This window comes from Callorhinus ursinus, unplaced genomic scaffold (assembly GCF_003265705.2).
Source record: "Callorhinus ursinus isolate GAN/ISIS: 27379988/994484 unplaced genomic scaffold, GSC_fseal_2.0 scaffold41, whole genome shotgun sequence".
In the NCBI taxonomy this organism is placed as follows: domain Eukaryota; kingdom Metazoa; phylum Chordata; class Mammalia; order Carnivora; family Otariidae; genus Callorhinus; species Callorhinus ursinus.
The window spans coordinates 14,445,942-14,460,554 of record NW_027397103.1 but is presented as its reverse complement, the minus strand read 5'-3'; the positions used below and the strand labels follow the sequence as shown (position 1 = coordinate 14,460,554).

Here is a 14,613-nt window from a genome sequence, read left to right as displayed (position 1 = left end):
AATTATCGGGAAGAAACAGTCGATTCAAGCTCACATTTCTCCATGGCAACAGTTGCCTGGAGCTTGGCCCAGCCCCCTTGTAGAAGGAGCCTGATTCTTTGGTTCTGCATACTTTCCACTGTTCCCTATTTATGTGCAATCATCCTGTTTCCCTCCCTTGTGCTGCCTTCCCTGGAACCTACTGGGATTTTTGTTCCCAAAAGTATAAGTTATCCCAAGTCAGCATCCTATATGCTTTCTCTACTTGGCTCCCATGGGCTCTTCCTTCCTCATTGTAGGCATGAGATGCCCAGACAAGGCCAAGGTGAAGGCCAGACTGATTCCACCAACAGAGACACAGTAAACCTCTGTTAGATTCAGTTTATTGCTTATGTGGATGGAGAAGAGTGCTAGCTCCCCATGGTCCTTGTCCCACACCAGAAGGGATGACACTGAAAGGGGCCAAAAGACACGACAAAGTGACTACCTCCTATTGCCTGAGTCAGTCCTGGACTGCAACTAAGTGTTTTTGTGGTCTGTGCTCCGTGTGAGGGACATGGAGCAAAAAGCCTCCTACTTCCTCAGTGCCCAGGAGGCCAGGTCTCATGACAGCCTTCCAGGGAGAGGGTCTCAGCCTCCACAGGCCTCCAACCCTGTCGTGCTCTGGGAAAATTACCAGGGGTCCTTCTGAGCTCCCATGAAGTGTGGTCAAGCTTTTGCTTGAGTGGCCTCTGTGGATTTGTTCATGGATATTTACTATGGTGGGGCTGTTCCCCTATAGTGCACCTGTTTGAAAATACAGCCAAGGGCACCTGGGTGGCTCAGTGGATTAAGCGTCTGCCTTCAGCTCAGGTCATGATCCCAGGGTCCTGCGATCCAGCCCTGCGTCATCGGGCTCCCTGCTCAGCGGGGAGTCTGCTTCTCCCTCTCCCTCTACCCCTCCCCTCCACTCGTGCTCTCTCTCTCACTCTCTCTCTCTCAAATAAATAAACTCTTTTAAAAAAATGAAAATATAGCCAAAATATTTGTAAATGTCAAATTAAATTATGATAGAGAGTCAGAATTTTTCTTTCATGTTTTTAATCTAATTAGAAAATTCACAAGAAATATAAATATATACATATATACATGTATATGTATATACATGTTGAATAGCTGTTTATCACTTCTATGCACTGACACTTACCCACAAAATTATCTCGTGGTTGAAAACAAACACTAACATTTGGGCAGGAATATACAGGTTGCCTTATAATAGCTAATGATATTTAGTTTTTCATTTCCTGAAAATATCTGATATTAATGACAGCATAGTTTTGTTTCTTAAGAGTTGAATGAGATTTTTGCAACATTTTTCAAGGGTTATGTGTGGATTTTTTTCCCCCTCCTTAATACATTAATTTACGGAAGCAAAGAACAAAGAACATTGATTTGCAATTTAGAGCTATTAGTGAAAGCCATCAATTATTGAACCTTTACTATTACCCAGACTAATCTTTAGAAGCCAATCTGGACACCTTCTACACTGTAATTTGGAGCGTTGTGTTCTGACTCAGTGCTGGTCCGGCCACTCACCAGCGCTCCCCGCTGCCAAGAAGGTGCTGGGAATTGGAACCATCTGCAGAGGAGTGCTCCAGCTTTCTCTCTGCTGATAAATACGAATTGATCTATGTCTCCGGGGAATCAGTGCAGGACTTGGAGCAGCGATGACCACGGACACGAGCATGTTGTAAAAATAGTTTGCCCCTCATTGAAAGAGAGTTGTTTCTCCACTCTGACATAATCACTTCTCCCTCAAGTGGGAAATCTTTCTAAATTGTAGACCATTTGGTTTAAACCAGTGTTTTCCAACCTGAACAGTGTTGACACAGAGCCAGAGGGTTCTCTGGTGCGGGCTGTCCTTGAACCGAGACATGCTTATCAGCATCCCTGGGCTCTGTGCGCTGGTTGCCCGTAGCAACGCCGGGTCTCCAGCACCTGCAGAATCACTCCCAAAATGTCTTCACGCTGCCAAGTTTCCCCGGGAGGACTAATTTGGCCCCAGTCAAGAGCCACTGGTTTAGATGCTCAGTGATAGACTGATTTCTGGTGTGGAGAGTAGTAATTTTAGGATTATCATAAAATTTAGGAACAATAAGCAATGTTTATCTTTCATTAAGGCAGGAAGCCCTTTGGCTTAGAAATTGGATTATCAGAAAAATGTTGTCAGGGTCTTTCTGCAAATAAATAGTATTCCTCACTGAACTGTGAAGAAAGGGGGTGGAATACAATTTATCAATATTATTTACAACCAGAGGGTTGGAAGGTGGAACGCAGTAACTATAAACAGGCTACACGTGCTTTCTGTTTGGAAACTGACACACTCCTCAGAGCTGGGACACAGTGATCCGATCCAACAAAAGGAAAGGAAACACAGATGGGGTGAGATTTAGCCAAGACTTGGGCAGAGGAAGAGCACATATCCCTAATTTCTGTATTTTCTAAATTTCTGAAATCTCCAAATCCACAACCATCCCATATAGATCACCATCTTTTAAGAATGCCAAGACATCCAGGTGTCCATCATTCTCAGACCCTACAACACAAACTAAATGGCTGCCCGAAACAATAGCACGTGTGTTTGAAAACCCACCGCAGTTCCCAGCATCCTTTGAGGAAACTCACATTGGACGTTGGTTTCTCAAAGGGTTTTGGTACCCGCCCTTGTGGAGTGTAAAACCTAGTGGTTTGATTTGTTTAAAAAGTAAAACAAAGGGGCGCCTGGGAGGCTCAGTCAGTTAGCATTTGGCTCTTGATCTCAGCTCAGGTCTTGATCTCAATGGAGCCTCTACCAAAAAGAAAAAAAAAGGGGAACAAAACCTAAATACAACAACTATAACAACACAACAAAAATCCTTATTCCACATCAAAGAAAAAGCGCGGAGTTTACTTTTAATTAAAAAAAATGCACTTTTTTCCCCTCGTGTGTCTATTTATTGATAAGTTTTATCCACTAAAAGGACCTTGACCCTCAATTTGATTCAGTCTTTCATTAACATACAGAATCATTTCTTCCTTGCACACTTAATTGGAATGGACAGAGACTAAGAGTTGCTTGAGTTCAAAAAGCACTAAATTGTTTTACTTCTGCCCATAGGAAAAAAATCAATGGATTTTTCCATTCAAACTTGATTTTATTTTCATTGTGTTGCTAAACCTGTGTCCACACTTCTATTTAGGATTTCAAAGGAGCAGTGGAAGGCAGCATTAGACTCCCTGGCCTCATTTGCAGATGCAAATCTAATTAGTTAATGGGAGCTATGCCGCTCACCAGCAAGAGAGCGTGGCTTCTAACTCAGGAGAAAGTTGTGCACTCACTTCAACTTACTTCCCCCATTGTTGGTTTTCTTATTAAATTTGTAATTCAAAGCTGTGGTTTGAACTCCTCGCAGGGCAGAGACCCGTGCAGGGTGGAAAACATCCAGTAATTTGGAGTGATAATGCCCTCCAGACGCTGGGAGGCTTTGTGCACCGTGCCTTCTGATGGATGACGCAAGTTCATTCTTCCGTGCCTCCGGGCTCCGACGTGAAGCCCATGTCTTAAGTAGCAGAAGCGGGTCCCCACGGCCTCAAGTGAGGAGGATTGTTGGAATTGCTCAGAAGCAGCGACCAGGCCCACCAGGCTGTGCTCACAGCTTCCGGACCACTCGTCTGAAACAACTCAGGGCAGCTCAAATCCCAAACCAGAAATCGAATCTCGAGGTTTTAAACAGATCTCTGCAGGCAGTGATTTCTCTAAGGGCCTGTTTCTCGTCTGCTTTGCCCGTTTGGTGTTAACCTGTATGATGCTCAAGACAAAAATAGAGTTGATTACCTGAATTTGAAACTTGGGAGATTTTTTTCCATTCCGTTCCAGGGCTCTGGTAGCTCCTGGAGAAGCCGTACTATCCGGCCACTCTGGCTTCCACATCTGCAGAGCAACAAGCCTGAGGCAGAAAGGGACAACATCTGCATCTGCTTAGCCGGGGAGTCCACCATCCCCAAAACCCTACCGCCCCCTGTTTTTTGGTCCGGACAACTTGTGTTTACTCATGAAGTATGTGTGTACATAATTCTTAATTCTACATGCACCTCCCAGCTTCATATCCGCCTGTCTTATTGGAGCCCATCGCAAACTCAGTGACGTTGTGCACAACCCCCTACTCCAAAACATTACCTGAGGCTGCTCAGACCTGTTTGAGCAACTGCTCTCCGGGGTGAAGAACACGCACCGAGAAGCCAGATGCCTGGTTTCGTGTCCCAGCCCTAACGCTGCAAACCCCTGTGTTCTCTGAGCCCCAGTTTCCTCCCCTGCACCACGAAGATGTTAATATTTCTCCCTTCCTCCAGTTGTGCTAGGGAGTAAATGAGAGACTGCAGCCCAAGCACTTAGCACAGGGCTTGGCATAATGAGATGTCCTCATGTTGTTCATCCAGCAGCTGCGTGCACGGCAGGACACCCCCCCACTCCTGTCTACCCGACCTGGTCTCCCAACTGCAGCCAAAGTGGTGCTTTAACCACCAATCAGGTGGGGCCACCTCCCTGTTCAAGAGGAACGTCCTGTCTTCCTCCCTCATGTTCATCTCATTTTCTGGCTCCAGCCTCCCAGGACCTTCGCTGAGCTCCCGGTATTTGTCATGGTCTCTCCTGCCCCAGGGGGGCTTGGATATGTGCTGCCCCCTCTGCCCGGGGCTCCTGTCTCCCTCACCTGCATCTTCTCATCTCCTATTCATCCATCTGCCAGGCAGGAGACCAAGTCAGCTGCTCACAGAAGAATTCCCTGACCTCTCAGACAAACTGATGTTTGACCATGTGATTCTTCAGGACCAGCCCCTCCCTCCCCCCACAGGACTGTATGCACCGGGGTTGGGGGGAAAGCCTGTCCTCACGTCTAGGCTGGATCCCGCACACCAGCAACAACCTACTACATCTCCATGAATAATGAGTAATGAATAACTAAGAAGACTGCAGCTCACTCATTCAAATACCCTGCTCCCCATAAACACTCACCATAAACACCGTTCTATGACAGATCCCGTGTCAAGCAAATGACCTACCTTGAAACTCAAGGTAACTTTGATTTTCAAAACACCGGGTTTAGTTACAGTGAAGTTCCTTTGAAATGTTGATATTTTGAAAGATGGAGGAAGTTCTCCTCATCGTTGCTAGGGTTCGGTTTCTTGGGTTCTGGAGGTGTTGCAACTCACGAGTCGGTTCTGTTGTGTCCAGAGGAACAGTCGTATTCAGCATCATTGGTTCTGGGCAATGGAAGACACCGGTTCCCTCTCTGGTCTCACGCCATCCAACACTACAGTGCTCACAAGCCCGAGTAAAACACTGAAATCCCAGAGACAGGAAAAGAGACTTTGCAATTCACAGTATGAGATTCTGGCTCAGTGCTTTTTCTCAGATGAAATCGATTTCTTCCTCTTTTACGATGCCTTTATGGCACTAACTTTGATTGGTACATGATAATTTCTTTTAGCTTCCTATTCTGTGGCATTCTGCTTTCTTTCATTAACCTCAGCAACCCATATTTTGTTCAAAGCACGAGTATTGTCTTTTCTCTTTGCTTTACTTGCAGCTGTGGGTGGTGATATGACCCAATTCTGACTAATAAGTGCTTAGCGTTGTCTCCAGTGGAGGGGGGAGGTTCTTGGGAAGTATTTGCTACACTGATATGGGGGAAACCTGGCAGATATTTTCCTCTCACGCTACCCTTTTTTGCCTGGAATTAGGTTGTGATGGCTGGAGAGGCAGCGGGATTTTTGCAACCGTGAGAATAAGCCAGAAAAATTGCAAAGACATCCACCTTGACTTCTTTGAGCTCCTGAATTAATATCATCAACTAGATTTTTCTTTTTTTAATATGGTTTTTTTTAAAGATTTTATTTATTTTTTATTTGAGAGAGAGAATATGAGAGAGAGAGAGAGAGAGAGAGCATGAGAGGGGGGAGGGTCAGAGGGAGAAGCAGACTCCCCGCTGAGCAGGGAGCCCGATGCGGGACTCGATCCCGGGACTCCAGGATCATGACCTGAGCCGAAGGCAGTTGCTTAACCAACTGAGCCACCCAGGCGCCTATCAACTAGATTTTTCTATAAGAGAAATGTAACCTCCTCTTATTGAATCACTGTGGTGAATCCCTATTACTTAGAACAAATGCAATCTCAATTCATAGGAGATCATATGATTCATCACAGTTTGCCGTGGATTATAGCTCGTGATACATGTGCCTATTTCTTCTTCTAGGCTGGAAGTTTTTGGTGGGGTGGGGGGGTCATGTTTTATTCACCTCCATATTCTCATGGTGTCAACTTAAGTACACTATTTTATATTGTTAATGTATGTCTGATCAGCTTTCTTGAGGTACAATTTACATTCAGTACAATTCAAGTTATAAGTGCGTGATTCTATACGTTTTGACAAATGTGATCAACCAGGTACCAGCCACCACAAACGTTGTCATCACCCCTGAATGTCCTCTCCTGTGCCCCTGAGGTCACTGTCTGCCACCACCCCCGAACAACCGCTAATTTTCTATCCCTGTGTGAGCTTTTATTAGAGTTCCACATACATGAATCCCATCCAATATGTTGCCTTTGGTATTTGTCCTCTTTCCCTTGGCACACTGCTTTGAGATCCACTCAGACGTTTCTGCGTATGGGTGATTTGCTCTTTTCAATTACTGAGTGGCGTTCCATTGTCTGGATACATCACAGTTTGTTTATCCTTGTACCACAGATGGGTGTTTGGGTTCTTTTCAGTCTGAGGCTATTTTAAACAAAGCAGTTTTGTACATTAGAATCTCGGTGCAAACTCCAGTTTTCATTTCTTGTTGCGTAAACGCCCGGAGTGGAATCGCTGGGACATATGGTAAGTGTTTGCGTAACTCTTCTAAGGAACTGTCGCACGTTCCCAAAGTGCCCGTAACACTTTGCATTCCCGCCAGAAATAGACTGACTCCCCAGCTTTTGGTGATTTCAGTCTTCGGTTTTAGGCATTTTGGTGAACGTGGAGTAATGTCTTACTGTGAACCGAATTTGCATCTACCCAATTGCTAATGCTGTTAAGTATCTTTTCTTGAGCTTATTTACCATTTATATATCTTTCTCGAGATGTCTACTAAGATCATTTGCACTTGTTTTTTTCAATTGGGTTGTCAGTATGCTCAGCATTGACCTGTAAGTGACCTTTCTGCATTCTGGGTAAAAAGGCTTTTATTAGGTAGATATATTTCAAATATTTTCTCCCAATCCATCGACTGCATCCATAGTTTCTTAAAATGTCTTTGGAAGAGAAGAAGTTTTTAATTTTGAATTAGTCAAAATGAACATTTTTAATAGTTTATGCTCTTTTTGTCCTATTTGAAAAATCTTTGCCCAACTGAAGGTCATTTACATTTTCTCCTGTTTTCCTTTAGAAGATGCACAGTTGTAACTCTTAAATTTAATCTTCAGTTCAGTGTGAATTAATCTTTAGAAATGCAGTGAACTAAGGGTCCAGGTTCTTTTCTTTTTTTTCTAATGTGTAAGGCCATCTAATTGTTTTTAACACTCTGTTGAAAATTTGCCATTGAATTGTCAGCAATCAATGGAGCATGTACGTGTAACTCTGTTTTGAGACTCCAATCTGTTCCATCGACCTCCATGTCAATCTATATGCTGATGCTAGACTATCGTGAAGGTAGTAGCTCCATATTAGATGGTGAAAGAAATAATGGAAGTTCTCCAACTATGTTCTTCTTTATGAAACTGTTTTGATTGAAGGGGAGTAGAATACACCACCCCAAAATGTGCCACTTGGGTAGGTGGATTATTTCAAACTGAAGATAATGTGGGCCTGGCAGACTCAGGAAGAGCTTTTAACTTCTTCCTTAAGTGCCTAAAAGAATTCAGGTAGGAAACCAGTACCAGGAGAGAGCTATTAGCAGAGATAACTTTTTTTTTTAACTAATCTCCTACACCCAACGTGAGGCTTGAACTTACCACCCTGAGATCAAGAATTGTATGCTCTGGGGCGCCTGTGTGGCTCAGTTGATTAAGCGACTGCCTTCGGCTCAGGTCATGATCCTGGAGTCCCAGGATCGAGCCCTGCATCGGGCTCCCTGCTCAGTGAGGAGCCTGCTTCTCCCTCTGACCCTCCCCCCTCTCATGTGCTCTCTCTCCTTCTCTCGCTCATTCTCGCTCTCTCAAATAAATAAATAAATAAATCTTTAAAATCTACCGACTGAGCCAGCCAGGTAACTTTTTACACCAGAAAGACTTATCTGCATGGCATGGCAAACATTGGTTTACAAAACACCTGATCTTCCCATCTTCCTGTGAATTGTCTTCCATCCCTTTGAAGCCCCAGGCACTTGGTCCCTTTTCCTTAGCTCAGGATGGTTTATAAACCTCAATTTCCTGATGCCAGGGAGTCTCATATTTTTAAGGGACTCCTGTATGTAGGAAATTGGTTTTTCTCCTGTTAATCTATTATGTTAATTTAGTTATTAGACAAGCCAAAGAAATTTTTCTGGCCCTACATGGTCATCCTAGGTCCTTTGCAATTATCTACAAATTTTAGACTAAGTGTATTATTTATTTGTAGTCATAATTTTCTCTTACCAGAAGCATGCAGCTTAAAACAACACATTTACTGTTTGACTGATTCTATGGGTTAGGAATCTGGGCCCAGCTTTCCCAGATCCTCTGCTTAGGCTCTCACAGGCTGCAATCATGGTGGCTGTCAGGGCTGAGTCCTCATCTGAAAGCCTGACCAGGAAAGGACCCACTTCCAAAATCACTTGGGTTGTTGGCAGAATTCGTTTCCTTGCAGCTGTAGGGATTCACAGAAACTTCCTATTTCAAGCCAGCAAATGTGAGAGAGAGAGACAGAGACAGAGAAAGATTTTAGAGCAAACCCACCAGCAAGACAGTCGTATCTTTTATGTAATTCCAGGAGTGGTCTCCCATCACTTTGCCATATTCTATATGTTAGAATCAAGTCACAGGTTCTGCCTCCACTCAAGGGGAGGAGACTACATGGAGGCACAAACCCCTGGAGGGTGCCTTAAAATCTGCCCCCACATTCAACTTGTCAAAAAGCCTGGTGTCATGGTAACAGGATTTCACTGAATCTATAGATCAATTTGGGGGAAATTGGCATCTCAACAATATTGAGTATTCTGATCCCCGAGCATGAGATATTTCTCTATCACTCTGTTTATAGTTTCCCTAAGCAATATATTGTAGTTTTCCTTTGGGATTATAAGCTATGAAGATGTCAGTCATGATGATCTGTAACCAACTTGGCAGGACTTTTTGAGTTTAACACTATAAGGTTTTTTAATGCGCTTTTTTCCTTTGGAATCATAAGCTATAAAGATGAAGTTTAGAATTCCCTGCAGACATCTCTGCTACCAATTTGAAGGAACTTCATAAATTTGAAGCCATCATAGAGAAGAAGGGATCCAATGAGAATGTTTTTAGCACCTCCCTCCACCCGCCGCCCCCTGAATCTAACTTCGCCTAAAGCCTGTTTTATACCTGGATTTTTCAGTTATGTAAGACAATTTACCTTTTGGGCTTTAAAACATAAGAATATTGTTTCAGCATTGAACAGGACCATCAATACCTCTCAGTTTATGTAAAAAGAAACTGATGTGCAGCAAGGTGAATTCACCTAGCTAGAAACTCCCTCAGCCTGCCCCTAACTTGCTGTCCGATGTGATGTCTGGTACCTCAGCGTATTCCTGACCTATCCTGAGCAGAAATGGAGACATTCAGGGGCAGTTAATTCAGCAGTCCCTACTTGGCAGTATTTGGTACTCCACTTAAAATGTATTTGAAGTTCAGGGTCTCTGACAATGACTGCTTCCCATAGCACCTGAGCCGTGCCCAGGAGGAGAGAAGAGAAATTTCACAAGTAGCTTCCGAAGCAAATTGCGTTATTAACGTGGTCATATTCTGCCTCCGCTTCCTCATGCTGAATTTCAATAGCCTCAGATTTCACTCTGTTTTAACCTAAGAACCATATAATGCATGAGAATTTTCATGGAGTCTGAGGAAGCGGGTAATGAAGCAAAAAGAACAGACTTGAGTTGCTTTAGCTAAGAATGAAAATATATTATTTTAGGTAATGAATCACCAGGCTCTTCCCTGATGCCCAGAGTTCATGTTTCCACAGTGGGAGGTTGGAAAGAAAGAAAGAAAGAAAGAAAGAGAGAGAGAAAGAGAGAAAGAAAGAAAGAAAGAAAAGAGGGAAGGAAGGAAGGAAGGAAAGAAGGAGAGAGAAAGAAAATAGTCCACTTATATCAAGACATAAAGCAGACAAATATTGCAGTTGTCTCTGTTTATTTTGCTAAAATGCCCATGCAGATTTCACTTGCTTTTGTCCTGGGACCTGTAGAGGCCGCCATATTGCCACCAGGGTTTGGACATGCTGGTTGGAAAATTAATCATCCCAGATTTAAACATGGCCAGTTCAAGAGCTCTTTCTCCACCAACCTAAATCACCACTTGTCCAACAGTCCTTCTGCTCCTGCCCACATTCCCTTTGATGCCATATTCAAATGTACTTTGATCTCTATGATAACTATGTGCTTCATGCAAAGTCTCCAAAACTGAAGTGTTCTCTTTCCATTTAAACCCATGATTGCATCCTCAGTGTGAGTTCTGCCTTGGAACGTGCAGTAAAAATTATCCTTCCATCACTACCCATCTCATTTGTGTTTCTGTGGAACTTGAGTGTTTTCTACATTTCAAGCGACAATATTTGTGTGTATACATAGATGTGCACATTTGTGTGTGCACACATATATGCATGCACACGTACAGAAAAAGCTTGGAGAGGCAGAAAGGTAAAGTAGAAGGATTTGAGCATGCTTCTGCTGTTCTTTTCTTTCATTACCTAGCTGTGAATGGCGTTGGTTGCATGCATATTAAAGAATATTCTCTGTCAGTCACCTCCCCATCTCCTTTACCTCCCCCAACAGACTGGAGGCAAGATGCAAGCTTCACAATTGCTTAATTTTTCAAAAGAATTACTATGGTAACATGGTAAAATTGAAGAAAAAAAACCAGTCTTTCCATAAATACGTTGCCATAAACACATAGTTTAAAGATTTAAAAATATTATAAATCTGCCCAAAGTAAAACTCTATGGTCAATTGCTTTCAAAGTTTAAAAACTTAAAACTGATGTGTTTTTAAAAGTGTTTCAAAGGTTTCCCATCTGCATAGCACTAGCTAAGCAGTAGCTGGTGTCTTACTTTCCCTAATTTTAAGCATAATGGAAATAAAGCAGAACAAGTGATTAAAATGTGTTGAACATTTATTTTATGCCAAAATATTCACATGAATTATTTTATTAAATCTTAAAGATAATCCTGAGAGATGGATCCTTTATCCCTGTTTTTTTAAATTAGGGATCTTTAAATCCTATTTTTATTTATTTATTTATTTATTTATTTATTTATTATTTTTTGTGTGTGAAAAAGAGAGAGAGCATGATCAGAGGGAGGGGCAAAGGGAGAGGGAGAGGGAGAATCCCAGGGGGGCTCCACACCCAATGCAGAGCCTGACACGGTGCTCGGTCTCACAGCCCTGAGATCATGGCCCAAGCCAAAATGAAATCTCAACCCACCGAGCTCCCCAGATGCCCCCAAATCCTAGCTTTAAATGACTAAGATGAACTATCCAGGGCAGCAAATGCTGCCATATGTTATAAAATTCTGATACTGATTCAGAGGATCTAAAATCGGCAAGTCTGATGATCCCATCAGCACCTTCACTTGGACACTTCCTAATACATTGACCATGATTTTTTGTAGCATGTTTTTAAAGAGTATATGATGTAAATATCATAAGAACTAATTAACTGTGTGTTCATAGCCAATAGGATAGCAAGTTAAATTTACACACAAAGTGCAAGACTTACCCACGTTTTCCATGCACTTCTTTTTCAACTGAGTTCATCAAAATTTTTCAGTCTCCTACATTTTGAAGTTCAGGGACAGAATTGAAAAATTCTAATTACATAGTCTATGTCAGAAATTCTACACATTTTTTGTCATTTGATCTTCTTAACAACTATGAAAAATAGGTACATGAGAATTCATCATTAAAAGTAAACTTTGTATTGCTATATAACATGTGTACCCAAAAGTGCTGAAAGCACGAGGGTTCAAGTACATAAAATGTAAAGGATTAAGTCAAAGATGTCAGATGGGATTTAAAAACTATAAAGTACTTACAGGAGATACACATGTAAAATTAGTATGCAGAAAAAAAATTTTTTAAGACTTTATTTATTTATTTGACAGAGAGAGACACAACAAGAGAGGGAACACAAGCAGGGGGAGTGGGAGAGGGAGAAGCAGGCTTCCTGCCAAGCAGGGAGCCCGATGCGGGACTCGATCCCAGGACCCTGGGATCATGACCTGAGCCGAAGGCAGACGCTTAACAACTGAGCCACCCAGGCGCCCCCACAGAAAAATTTTATTTCAAAGGATAAAAAAAGATATACCACACAATTAAATCTATAGCTATATTAATATCTGATCCAGTAGAATTTAAACTAAGAAATAATATAGTTAGAAAATGACTATTCACAATCAGAAAAAGTTAATCCTCCAGGAAAGTATAACTATTCTATATTTGTATATGCTAGTAGTGTAGACTTTAACATAGCAAAAATTAATGAAACTAAATAAGAGGAAAAAAATGAATCCTCCAGAAACTTATACCCATTCTAAAATTGTATGAACCCAATAACATAGCCTTAAAATATATAAAGCAAAATTAAGCAGAACTAAAAGAAAATACAAGCATTTGCACCCTTGATGAAGATTTGAGCACCCCTTTCTCTGCAGGTAACTCAAGTCCGTCCCCTCAAAGGTGACTGGTTTGGGATTTGAGATGAGTTTGACCAGAACCCAGACATATGCCCTAGCCACATTTTGCCTCTGTATGCCCAATCCATCATCCCTGACTTTTTTATCTATGCCGTACTCTAACTTAGATTTGGTTTCCTCAATGTTCAATTTATGTTTTTGAGGGCAGAGTCATTGGTGCTTTATCTTCATAATTCCTGGCACATCACAGGTATTCAATAAATATTTGATGAATAAAGAAAACTAGTGTTCCATACCAATCAGCTGTTATACTGGAGGAGTCACAGTATTAAAGTGGGGAGGATATGGGTATGTTCGTTTGGTGAGAATCCTCAGCCTTTTTACAGTGGAGTGTTATATACCACACTTGGGGAGAGATGTTTAATCATTCTAGACTATAGTCAGTACAAAGATTTGAACAGTTGGCTATTCCTTATTCACTCATTATTTTCCCAAATAAATGCCCTTTTAACTTCAATGTCCCCTGGTTCTTATTCTCCCATAGCTCATTGTTAAGAGCATCTTCAATGTCCTTATAGAAAAAAGGAAAATTACTGCTTTCAGAGCCCGATCATGGTCCAGATGCCTTATTTGATGGAGCCGTGTGTGTGTGTGTGTGTGTGTGTGTGTGTGTGTGTGTGTGTGTAAGAAATATATGTGGTTTCATAGACAAAATGCCTGAATATTGGCATTCTTATCTAGTCAGAGGGTTGATCAATTCATAAATTATTAAATAACTTTGCACCAGTTAAGTCAATCCCAGTAATCAACAGGTATTTTTATTTTTTATTAAAGATTTTATTTATTTATTTGACAGGGAAAGACACAGCCAGAGAGGGAACACAAGCAGGGGGAGTGGGAGAGGGAGAAGCAGGCTTCCCGCTGAGCAAGGAGCCTGATGCGGGGCTCGATCCCAGGACCCTGGGATCAGGACCTGAGCCAAAGGCAGATGTTTAATGACTGAGCCGCCCAGGTGCCCTTCAACAGGTATTTTTAAATAAAGAAACAATGAATCACAAACTACTTATGCTGATCAAAAGATTCTTCTGGTATCTTATTTGATTGTCCATGTTATGCAAATATGTACTTATATGGTCAGGCTATATAGCAGTTTGCGATACTGAGAAGCATATACAGGAATCATTCATGCTGAGATCATTTTCAGTCATTACATGGAAGTGAATGATACATCTAAGGGAGAGCATTCATTGCCTTGAAAGTTGCTTGCCATTAACACATTCTGAAATCCTTCAAAAGAGAGTAATAGATGTTCAGTTTCAAACACGGCAACCCATACATACAACAAAGCTATTTTCACATAGGTTGAAAGGACTGGCATTTGTATTGACAAAGAAAGACATAAAACAGAATGAGGGCTCATGGAAGGATTACTTGTTCTTATACTCCTCACAGTCAAAATGTAGGAGAATATCAGAAGAAACATGATTACCATGCCTCTTATTCATTTCAGATCTGAGTAAACTTTTAGAAAAGGGGTCTTCAGAAGATATAAATAAGTAGCTATAAATATATTGTCACTTTTTTCCATATGGACTTCCAGAATGTGCCAGCAGGACATTTACAATAGTCCGTTATATTCAGATTTCGTCCAAATGTGAATTTCTCAAAATAAATAAAATACAGGAATATTGCAATGAAAAGATTTGTCACAACATACGATATCACATGACATGGCACTTTGGGGGAATAATCATAAAATTGAGTGCAATTCTTTTTTTTT

The 14,613-nt window shown here is 41.7% G+C and overlaps 1 long non-coding RNA gene across 2 annotated transcripts; it reads right to left on the bottom strand.

The window, feature by feature from the left end:
• Positions 1-1,092: 1,092 nt before the first annotated feature.
• On the bottom strand, positions 1,093-11,986 carry LOC141370630 (uncharacterized). Of its 2 annotated transcripts, none has more exons than XR_012374825.1 (4): positions 11,918-11,986; positions 8,706-8,839; positions 5,056-5,335; positions 1,093-3,806 (listed from the first exon to the last, which is right to left on the bottom strand). It is a non-coding gene; the product is annotated as an uncharacterized lncRNA (long non-coding RNA). The 2 variants fall into 2 exon arrangements; XR_012374826.1 differs by having other exon boundaries at positions 1,093-3,796.
• Between the last annotated feature and the right edge of the window lie 2,627 nt (positions 11,987-14,613).